Source organism: Ursus arctos, unplaced genomic scaffold (genome assembly GCF_023065955.2).
Source record: "Ursus arctos isolate Adak ecotype North America unplaced genomic scaffold, UrsArc2.0 scaffold_15, whole genome shotgun sequence".
Classification (NCBI taxonomy): domain Eukaryota; kingdom Metazoa; phylum Chordata; class Mammalia; order Carnivora; family Ursidae; genus Ursus; species Ursus arctos.
The window spans coordinates 49,037,193-49,049,290 of NW_026622819.1; positions in this window are offsets into that span (position 1 = coordinate 49,037,193).

Genomic DNA, 12,098 nt, shown 5'->3' on the forward strand with positions numbered 1-12,098 from the left:
ATATGCTTAGTCCAGTCACTCTGATTTAACTTTTTTCTTGTTTGGAGATTCTTTTTTTTTTTTTTAATTACCCGTTACTCACCAGTAGTGTGTTCGAGCAGCCATCTTTTTTTTTAATTTAAATTTTTAAAAAGATTTTATTTATTTATTTGACAGTAATAGAGACAGCCAGTGAAAGAGGGAACACAAGCAGGGGGAGTGGGAGAGGAAGAAGCAGGCTCCCAGCGGAGGAGCCCGATGCGGGGCTCGATCCCAGGATCCGGGGATCACGCCCTGAGCTGAAGGCAGACACTTAACGACTGAGCCACCCAGGTGCCCCTCTTGTTTGTAGATTCTTTAACAAAATAGAACGCTAGTGCTGAAAGGATCTTAGAGATGTAATGTGATCCCTTCACCTTATAAATGAGGAAATTGAGGCCCAGGGGAGGAGAAGGGATCATCTGAACCCTAGTTCAGATGTTGTCTGTCTGTCTTGTTCCACATCCAGCCTAGAGGTGGTAGGGGTCCTGGGTGCCAAGTATTCTTCTGGTTCCTGCTCTGTTTACATAATCCTCAAATCCTAACAGAGAAGCCAAACTCTGGCTTCCCAGGTAGATTTTCACTGTCAATATCACCTGCTCTGAGAATCTAGGTAGGCCACATTCCTCTGTATGGGAAAACTGTGGCCAGCTCTGTCTTCTCCACTTGCAACCCAAATGCCACCAACCTGGAGACACAAATTATGTTGGCACAAGCCCCCACCTTCCTAGCATTTGCCCCTCAAAGTCTTCCCTGGTGATATCTGGGATTTCCGAGGCTCATCTCAAGTTCTCCCACAGCCAGTATATCAGTGTCTACATGGCCTCCTCCCTCCTCTCTTCTGCTCCCATGTGACAGAGTCCCCTGCCTGGAAAGCTGCCTGCTGAAGCTTCCTCAATGCCCATCGTGAGGACGTTGTAGGCTTTCCATGCCAAAGGGGGCTCTCTGGATGCTCTCAAAGCTTGCAGCTTTGAGAATGGGCAGAGCATTGCTGGGTTATGTGGTGGCCCAGAGAAGGGCCCCTTCCCAGCCCTGTGCCCCATGATCACTGGGCTCTTGTGAGCAGTGCCAGGAGTCCCTGGCAACACCCCATATCCAAAGTATCACCAGGATTTATGGTCATGCAATGAGTTATGGTCCCATCAGTTTCTGGCCTTCACTCTCTCAACCATAGCAGCTGAGACCTATTCCAAGAATAGATGGGAAGCAGATGCCACCCCATTCCTTCCATCCTCCTCTGTTCTCCTCTTTGAACTCGATCCACACACCCCTCTCCATTCTTAGCTATAGAACAAGGGCGTTTATTGACTTACTGAATATGTTTTCACTGAGCGCTTGCTGTGTGCCAGGCCTTCTGCTATGTGCTGGGTATATAGTTGTTATTTGCCAATCCTTCTTTTCTTCCTTTCTCATAGAACTTCAATTCTATGGGAAATTCTATTGGGGCAAGAATTTGTCTGACTCCAGTGAAGTCTTGTGATTATTGTAAATTGAGCAGGATATTCCCCCCTCCTCCGCCACCCCCCCCATGTGATCCTAAACTAGTTGAGATGTAAGAGGAAGGATAGCTATTTCTGGGAAAGCATTTGCTTTCCTGATAAAAAGGGCAGACACGAAAGGTGGTGCCACCCCCTCTCCTGTTTTCCTGCCTTGAGTGGGGAGCAGATGCCTGGAGCTTGGGAGCCTGGAGCACTAAGGTTGGGTGGAAAGAACCAACATGAGGATGTTAGAGCAGAAATATAGGGCAGCCTGCATCCTGATGACTTGGTTGAACTGTCAGACCAACCTGACGCTGCCTTCCTCTGGGCTCACTTAGAAAACAATAAACTCAGAATGGTTTAAGTTACTCTAAACCTCTTTATCAGTCCTAACAGATACCCATGGTGAGTGATGGGACTGAGTCCCTGGCCCCATGGAGCTTACATGCAATCAATGGATGACAGTGATGTGGGATGGGTACAGAGCGAAGTTGTCAACTCAGGCAGTGCCTGGGTGCCAACTCAACCTTTCTCTTCTGCTTATCAGAGGAGAAGAACCGCATTCCTTGCACACTGTGTCTTTGCTCAATATAATTAAATTCCATCTTTATTTGCTTTTACTTTTAACTTCCAATTTCTCAGAGTAAATATGAGCCGGGAAGAGCTGATCAAGGAAGCAGCTGCTCCTAGGAGCCTGGCTGGTCTGCGGACCATAGTAGATTGTGAGCTCATTTAGAGAACACTCTGGATCGATAATGATTTCAGTTACACCAGAGGCAAAGTGTTCGAAGCCAGTGACTGGAGGAGTGATGGTTACATTTGGAGTGCTCCAACAAAGACTAGAGGCTCTTTCTCTCTTCCTCTGCACAGGGAGAAGTAAGCTCTTTTTTTCTGGATGCAGGGTTGTTAGGTTAGTCATCCCTGGGAATGGTTGATTCGCAGTCTCGGTTTTCTCTCACAGGTGGCAAGTTCTGCCCAGAAAGAGAGAGGCAGTGGAGGGTGGTGGTGAAGAGCATAAGCTCCGAGAATCTAGACTGTGCCATGTGACTCTGGGCGGTTTATTCACCCTGCCTGAGCCTCGGTTTCTTTATTAGGAACCTGTGGAGAATCACAGTGAACATGGCTTCTGTTGGCCCTTAGCACTCAGAGATTCATAAGTCTTCTGAGGAGCACGATCACCAGGGGCTGGAACCTTAAGGAGGTGAGTTTGTGGAATGCACAGAAATGAAACATCTCGGGGGGTGTGTCATAAGTAAAGGCACAGAGGTAAAACAAAACAAAATAAAAACATATAACACCCCTCCGCCAAAACATGTGGAGGAAAGAGTACCTAGGGCATTTCCAGCAGGTGTGGGAAAGAACCGTTTTCCTGCTAGATTCTTTGTCCGCTGGTACCGTCAGGATCCTGCCCTGTGAGAAATGCCCCCATTAAAAAAGAACTAAAATACTCCCCAAAACGCAGCAGCCACAAATACATATTTTTAATGATATTCAAATTTTCTGTATTTTTTAATGGGAGAGATAGGTGCATTTGTGCCACTGTGTGTGCCTTATTAAAATATTTTAGGACAATTTATCAATATGAATCAAGAACCCAAAACGTGTTCAGATTTTTTCACCTGGTAATTTCACTTTCAGGAAGTGATCCTTTTTTTTTTTCATGCGTGACTTTATTTTTTTTATAATAATTTTTTATTATGTTATGTTAGTCACCATACAGTATATCCTTAGTTTTTGATGTAAAGTTTGATGATTCATTAGTTGCGTATAACACCCAGTGCTCCATGCAATATGTGCCCTCCTTCTACCCATCACCGGCCTATCCCAATCCCCCACCCCCTCCCCTCTGTAGCCCTCAGTTTGTTTCCCAGAGTCCATAGTCTGTCATGGTTCATTCCCCCTTCTGTTTACCCCCACTTTCTTCTTCACTTTCTTCTCCTACCGATCTTCCTATTTCTTATATTCCATAAATGAGTGAAACCATATGATAATTGTCTTTCTCTGCTTGACTTATTTCACTTAGCATTATCTCCTCCAGTCCCATCCATGTTGCTGCAAATGTTGGAAAATTGTTCTTTCTGATGGCTGAGTAATATTCCATTGTATATATGGACCACATCTTCTTAATCCAGTCATCTGTTGAAGGGCATCTCGGCTTCAGGAAGTGATTCTAAGGAAAAAAAAATTAGGCTCTGGGAAAATTTAGTTTATGTGTTTTTTTTAAAGATTTATTTTATTATTTATTTGAGAGAGAGAGAGCGAGAGACTGTGAGTGTGCTGGGCAGCGGGAGAAGGAGAGAGAATCTTAAGCAGAATCTATGCTGAGTGGGGAGCCCAAATCGGGGTTTGATCTCAAGACCCTGAGATCACAGCCCTGAGATCATGAACTGAGCTGAAACCAAGGACACTTAACCGACTGCATCACGTAGACACCCCTAGCTAACATGCTTTTTATATAGTGTTACAGAAACAGAGAGGGACTGTTCAATAATTTCCTAAGGTCTGGTGAATCTGTATGATAGAATACCATGTTACCATTAAAAAATGCAGCATGTTATTAAAAACCTGAGAAAAGCTTCAAGTTGAATGCAGACGTGAGGCACAAAGACTCTGGATTTACACTATTGGGGTTTAAACCTACTTTTACTATTTCCTAGCTGTATGACGTTGGACAAATTACGTAACTTCTCTGTGTCTAGGATTTTTCATCAGAAATGGGGATAAATAGTAATTGTTTTATGGCTTTGTTACATGTGCTTGCAAAATTCAGAGGACAATGACAAGTACGTGACAAATGCCTTATCTATGGTTGAGTGAAAGCTATAAGGGTGTGTTTCAGAAAAAAGGAAAGAAAAGTCTACGTGCAAGGAGAAAAGATAGAATTTATTTACTTATTCAACACATATTTTTTGAGTACTTCCTATGTACCAGGCTTGGAATACAACGGTGAATGAAAGAAACAGATATCTACATTAGGGGAGTTTATGGTTCAGAGAGGAAGACCTTGTAAGAATTGCTGGGTGTGCCTTTCAAAAATGCAGATGCTGGGACCCATCCACTTTCAGAAATCTGGCTTCTGCAGCTCCGGGGGGAGGCCCATGAATCTTCCTACTGTGAATGTTCCATGGATTTCTGCTGTGGCCTTGGGAGACTGTGCTGGTGGGTATACCACTAAGCAATGGTAGCAGGGATTATTAGGAGTGATCTTAGTTTTTTTCCTTGTGTTTTGCAAAGTTCAACACTAAGTAAGAATTTTTCTTATGATTAGAAAAAGGTAAACATTTTATATGTGAAAATATTCAGCAGCTATGCCCCCCCCATCTGCCTTTCCCCATGCTCAGTGCAGTCCTCATTTCTTCCACAATTACAGAAGCACATGGCACAGACTCCTGTTAGGAAAGGCTTCTGGGAAGGGATGGTGGGGCTGTGATTCCCCGTTACCTGCAGTATCATCAAGGGAAGGTGAAAAATATCTTGCCCAAAGCATCTACTTTTGTCTGAATGTGCTCCAGAGTGGCCTCTCCTGGGCATAGGGCCCTCTTTGAAGATGCATTTCATTTGCTTTCTTTTTCCTGCAAATTCTCCTGACCTTGAGATTTATTCAGTGGCTCTAGTAATTGGTGCAGTTTCCAGAGTCATTTGTATGGACACTGTGTAATGCAGAGGTGGGGGGAGAAATCTCCACAGTCATCATGTGCTTGTATCAGGTGAATTTATATTTTATGGCTTTTGGTCAGATTGATTTTTGTGAAGCACCCTGGGGTGTTTGCAAATATGAAAGTTCTTGTAGTGTTGGTAGCTTGTTTGCATTTACAGGAAGAATAAAAAGAAGAAAAAAATCTGATCTTTCTGCCGACAAACTCCACCGTCCCCAAGAGTGTGGTAGGGAAGGAGATGAAGGGCTTCCAACAGGAGAGAAAATTAGAGTCAGGGAGATGAAATATTAGGGCTGATCCGCACCAGGAATCATGGGCAGGTGGGGGCTGCAAGTTTTCAATACTGGCTAGGTCTCACCGAAGAAACAAGTTAAGATCAACACAACTGCTATGATTCAAATCCCTGAACTCTCTCGTGAGTGAGCTCTGTGGTCCTGCCTTGAGTTCATTCTGGGGCATAACGTCTATTTTTGGCTGATCTTATTAATTACATAAGTATATAGAAGGCATACCTGCGAACTTGGTTATAAAATTTGAAAAACATATATTATTTGAAAAATGAAACCAAACCGAACAAGAATACCTAACTTCTTGCATCCGTTGGTTCTGATACCTGAAATACTTTCAGTGTGGCCTTTTGGCCAAGGTAGGCATAGTAAGTATGGAGTATGCATAGCAGTACTTCCTTGACTGAGCCCATGGCAGACATCACTAGTCAATTACCATACTCTCTGCTTGGGCCAGATGTCAGCACCAGTGCTGAAATATTCTCCCTTATAGTCTGGGGCGGAACATTCCATTGGGGTTGGTCTCAAACAAAGGTAGAGTTGGTTGTTAAACTAACAGAAATCGTAAGACCTTTCTTACCCCACAACACTTTCCCCATTAAGCAACCTCAATGCCTGGATTTCCCACCATGATAGCTGTCGTTTTTGGATAAAGCAGAGTTGGCAAATACAAAGCATCTGCACTTATATTCTTACCGCAGTTCTTGACAGGTGGTAATTATAAATCACAACACTCACGATGAGCTCAGGTGTGATCTTAGAATCTGTTTCAACACAGTGCTTATAGCTTTTACCAATAGATGGGATTTTGCATGGAACAGGAAAGGTCTTTGCTATCCCTGGGCTTCTGAGGGTGAGGAGGCAAGGCATCTGTCATTGAGTCCTGTTTGTGAGTTATTTCATCAGATCAGTGTCACCAGGGAATAGAGGGAGTAAGGGCAGCTATGCACTCTTCCGTTTGGTCTCTAAGACCCTTTATGGTTTGGCCTTAGTTTCTATCTTTAATTAAACAGCCTACATGTGCTCCGATAAGCCTTCTCACTTGCTTCCATACATCTTGCCCTTTTCCTTTTTTGGGTCTCCGTTCACTGTTTCCCCCACTGGGAACACCCCCCCCTCCTGTCCTTCCAATTCTTGCCATTATTTAAGCCCTAGCTCCTGCTCCCTCTCTTTTTGCTAAGTCTTTTCTAAATATCAGTAATGATTTCTCTGTGGTTTAAAGTCCCATGGCATTTACAATTCATTGACACCACTTGGCATCAAACATCTTCCCCCGAAATGTTTGTTCCTTTTTAATGTCTAGGTGTCCAAAATTTTTTAACTACTAGATGATAAACCTTTCCAGGAAGTCTGGGCCCTTGGCCTTCCTTTGCATTGAGTGTATATGTTGGGCAAGAACCATCTGTCCAGTGGTGGGGAGAGGGGGAGATGCTGATGGAAGGGAAATGGCCCCGTGTCATTTGTTCTGGGTTCTGTCTGTTTCTGTTTGAGGCCTTTTAAATAGGATTCAAAACATAGACTAGGATGTCGGTGGGTTTTTCTGAGAAGAGTTAATCCAGTATTGAGAGATATTTACAGGAGGGATCCAGAGGGTGTGAAGCAGCAAACCCCAAGAGTGGAACAGAGCGCTGAACTGAGTCTCACCGCCCTTTGGTTGTCCCTTTCTCGGTAGGAAGTAATGAAGATGTCCAGTCTCCAAAATCATTCATCTTCAGTCCTGCCATTGGGCAAGAACCACATTTAATCAAAGCAGGTAGCTTCACTGTGCCTGTGCCAGAAGGGACAAGCAGAGCTTCTCTTGAATATCTGAAATATTTCCCAGTAAGTTTAAAAAGATAAAGTTTCAGCATATCATTTCATAAAAATGATATAAATTTCATTGTTCGAAGCACAGAGAAGATAAATAACAGAAATAAGACCTAATACTTGCTCTCTGAGTTTTTTTCTATGTATTTCCAAGTTACATAATGATGTTTTATTTGAAATGATTTTCCTTAATTACAATGTCAACATTTTTGTTTTACATTCATATTTAAATTCATAGCAAATCCACGAATTCATAAAAGTATTCAATGAAAAATTGGTGTGACTCACTGAGCACGTAAGTGATCATTCTGTTCATGGTACTGGATACTCTTTTTTTTTTAAATGATTTTTTATTATATTATGTTAGTCACCATACAGTACATCCCCAGTTTCCGATGTAAAGTTCGATGATTCATTAGTTGTGTATAACACCCAGTGCACCATGCAATACGTGCCCTCCTTACTACCCATCACCAGTCTATCCCATTCCCCCACCCCTCTCCCCTCTGAGGCCCTCAGTTTGTTTCTCATAGTCCATAGTCTCTCATGTTTCATTCCCCCTTCTGATTACCCCCCTTTCTTTATCCCTTTCTTCCCCTACTGATCATCCTAGTTCTTATGTTCCATAGATGAGAGAAATCATATGATAGTTGTCTTTCTCTGCTTGACTTATTTCACTTAGCATTATCTCCTCCAGTGCCGTCCATGTTGCAGCAAATGTTGAGAATTCGTTCTTTCTGATAGCTGAGTAATATTCCATTGTATATATGGACCACAACTTCTTAATCCAGTCATCTGTTGAAGGGCATCTCGGCTCCTTCCACAATTTAGCTATTGTGGACAATGCTGCTATGAACATTGGGGTGCATAGGGCCCTTCTCTTCACTACGTCTGTATCTTTGGGGTAGATACCCAGTAGTGCAATGGCTGGGTCATAGGGTAGCTCAATTTTTAACTCTTTCAGGGACCTCCACACTGTTTTCCAGAGTGGCTGTACCAACTTGCATTCCCACCAACAATGTAGGAGGGATCCCCTTTCTCCACATCTTCTCCAACAATTGTTGTTTCTTGCCTTGTCTATTTTTGCCATTCTAACTGGCATAAGGTGGTATCTCAGTGTGGTTTTGATTTGAATTTCCCTGATGGCTAATGATTTTGAACATTTTTTCATGTGTTTGTTAGCCATTTGTATGTCATCATTGGAAAAGTGTCTGTTCATATCTTCTGCCCATTTTTTGATTCGTTTATTTGTTTCTCGTGTATTGAGTTTGAGAAGTTCTTTGTAGATCTTGGATACCAGTCTTTTATCTGTAGTGTCAATTGCAAATATCTTCTCCCATTCCGTGGGCTGCCTCTTAGTTTTTTTGACTGTTTCCTTGGCTTGTGCAGAAGCTTTTTATCTTGATGAAGTCCCATAAGTTCATTTTATCTTTTGTTTCTCTTGCCTTGGAGATGTGTCATGAAAAAGGTTGCTTTGGCCAATGTCGTAGAGGTTGCTGCCTATGTTCTCCTCTAGAATTTTGATGGATTCCTGTCTCACATTGAGGTCTTTCATCCATTTGGAGTTTATTTTTGTGTATGGTGTGAGAGATTGGTCAAGTTTCATTCTTTTGCATGTAACTGTCCAATTTTCCCAGCACCATTTATTGAAGAGACTGTCTTTTTTCCACCAGATGTTTTTTCCTGCTTTATCAAAGATTAGTTGCCCAAAGAGCCGAGGGTCCATTTCTGGGTTCTCTATTCTGTTCCATTAGTCTATGTGTCTGTTTTTGTGCCAGTACCATGCTGTCTTTGTGATCACAGCTTTGTAGTACAGCTCGAAATCCGGCATTGTGATGCCCCCAGCTTTGTTTTTCCTTTTCAACAGTTCCTTGGCAATCCGGGGCCTTTTCTGGTTCCATACAAATTTAAGGACTATTTGTTCCAGTGCTTTGAAAAATGTCCTCGGTATTTTGATCAGGATAGCATTGAAAGTGTAGATTGCTCTGGGTAGCATGGACATTTTATCTATGTTAATTCTTCCGATCCATGAGCATGGAATATTTTTCCATCTTTTTATGTCTTCCTCAATGTCCTTCAAGAGTGATTTATAGTTTCTAGAATATAGGTCCTTTACGTCTCTGGTTAAGTTAATTCCAAGGTAACGTATGGTTTTTGGTGCTATTATAAATAGGATGGATTCCCTAATTTCTCTTTCTTCAGTCTCATTATTTGTGTATAGAAATGCAACTGATTTCTGAGCATTGATTTTGTATCCTGCCACATTACTGAATTGCTCTATAACTTCTAATAGTTTGGGAGTGGCTTCTTTTGGGTTTTCCATATAGAGTATCATGTCATCTGCGAAGAGAGACATTTTGACTTCTTCCTTGCCGATTTGGATACCTTTGATCCCTTTTTGTCGTCTGATTGCTGTTGCAAGGACTTCTAGTACTATGTTGAATAATAGTGGCGAGAGTGGGCATCCTTGTCGTGTTCCTGATCTTAAGGGAAAGGCTTCCAGTTTTTCCCCGTTGAGAATAATATTTGCTGTAGGCTTTTCATAGATGGCTTTTATGAGCTTGAGAAATGAACCCTCTATTCCTATACTCTGAAGGGTTTTAATCAGAAAAGGATGCTGTATTTTGTCAAATGCTTTTTTTGCATCTATTGAGAGAATGATATGATTTCTGAATTTTTGTTTCTGAATAAAATCTAAGACACTGATAGATTTGCAAATGTTGTACCACCCCTGCATCCCAGAGATGAATCCCACTTGGTCATGATGAATAATCCTTTTAATGTACAGTTGGATTCTATTTGCCAGGATCTTGTTGAGGATTTTGGCATCCATATTCTTTAGGGAAATCGGTCTGTAATTCTCCTTTTTGATGGGGTCTTTGCCTGGTTTGGGGATCAAGGTAATATTGGCCTCATAGAATGAGTTTGGTAGCTTTCCTTCTGTTTCTATTTTTTGAAATAGCTTTACGAGAATAGGTATTATTTCTTCTTTGAATGTTTGGTAGAATTCCCCAGGAAAACCATCTGGGCCTGGAGTTTTGTTATTTGGAAGATTGTTTATCACTGACTCAATCTCTTCATAATTAATTGGCCTGTTGAAGAAATCAATTTCTTCCTGTTTCAGTCTTGGTAGTTTATAGGTTTCCAGGAAGGCCTCCATCTCTTCCAGATTGCTTAATTTATTGGCATATAGCTGTTGATAAAAGTTTCTAATAATCCTTCCAATTTCATTGGTGTTGGTCGTGACCTCTCCTTTTTTGTTCATAATTTTATTAATTTGGGTCCTTTCTCTCTTCTTTTGGATAAGTCTTGCCAGTGGTCTGTCAATTTTATTGATTCTCTCAAAGAACCAGCTTCTAGTCCTGTTGATCTGCTCTACTGTACTTCTGGTTTCTGCTTGATTGATTTCAGCTCTAATTTTGGTCAACTGCTTCCTCATGAGTGGATTAGGCCTGTCCCTCTGTTGCTGTTCCAGCTTCTTGAGGTGAGAATATAAAAACTGCATTTTAGATTTTTCTATTCTTTTGAGTGAGGCTTGGATGGCTATGTATTTCCCCCTTAGGACTGCCTTTGCAGTATCCCATAGGTTTTGGACCGTTGTGTTTTCATTCTCATTGGTCTCCATAAATTGTTTAAATTGATTTTTGATTTCCTGGTTTATCGAGTCATTCCTGAGCAGGATGGTTCTTAGTCTCCAAGTGTTTGAGTTTCTTCCAAATTTTTCCTTGTGGTTGAGTTCCAATTTCAGAGCGTTGTGGTCTGAGAATATGCAGGGGATAATTTCAATCTTTTCTTATCGGTTGAGACCTGTTTTGTATCCCAGAACATGGTCTATTCTTGAGAATGTTCCATGGGCATTAGAATAGAATGAGTATTCTTTGGTTCTGGGGTGTAGTGTTCTATATACATCTACGAGGTCCAACTCGTTGAGTATGGCATTCAAAGCCTTTGATTCTTTGCTTAGTTTTTGCCAGGGTGTTCTGTCTATTTCTGATAGTGGGGTGTTGAGGTCCCCTACTATTAATGTATTTTTATCTATATGTCTCTTTATTCTGGTTAAGAGTTGGCTTGTGTATCTTGTTGCTCCCCTGTTGGGGGCATATATATTTATAATTGTCATCTCCACTTGTTGGATACACCCTTTAAGAATAATATAGTGCCCTTCTGTGTCTCTAACTATAGTCTTTAGTTTAAAATCCAATCTATCTGATATGAGAATTGCTACCCCAGCTTTCTTTTGAGGTCCATTTGCATGAAAGATGGTACTCCATCCCTTTACTGTCAGTCTGAATGTATCTTCGGGTTCAAAATGAGTCTCTTGTAGACAGCAAATGGATGGGTCATTTCTTTTTATCCAATCTGCAACCCTGTGTCATTTTATGGGAGCATTCAGGCCATTTACATTGAGACTGAGTACTGAGAGATATGATTTTAATGATGCCATGTTGCCAGTAAAGTCTTTGTTTGTATAGGTTGTGACTTTCTGTTCTGTATCACTCTTGGGGCCTTTTTACCTTTATAGATCCCCCCTTAATATCTCCTGTAGGGCTGGTTTTGTGGTTACAAAATTGGTTAATGACTGGCGATTCTGGAAGGTTTTTATTTCTCCATCAATTCTGAATGACAGCCTTGCTGGATAAAGGATCCTTGGCTGCATGTTTTTCTCTGAAAGAACTTTAAAAATGCCCCCCCCCCCAACCCTTTCTCTCATTCCAGGTCTGTGTAGACAGGTCTGACATAATTCTGATACCTTTGCCTTGGTATGTGAGAAATTTCTTTGCCCTGGCCACTTTCAATACTGTATCCTTGCATCTAATATTTGCGAAATGCACTATGACGTGACGTGGCGTAGA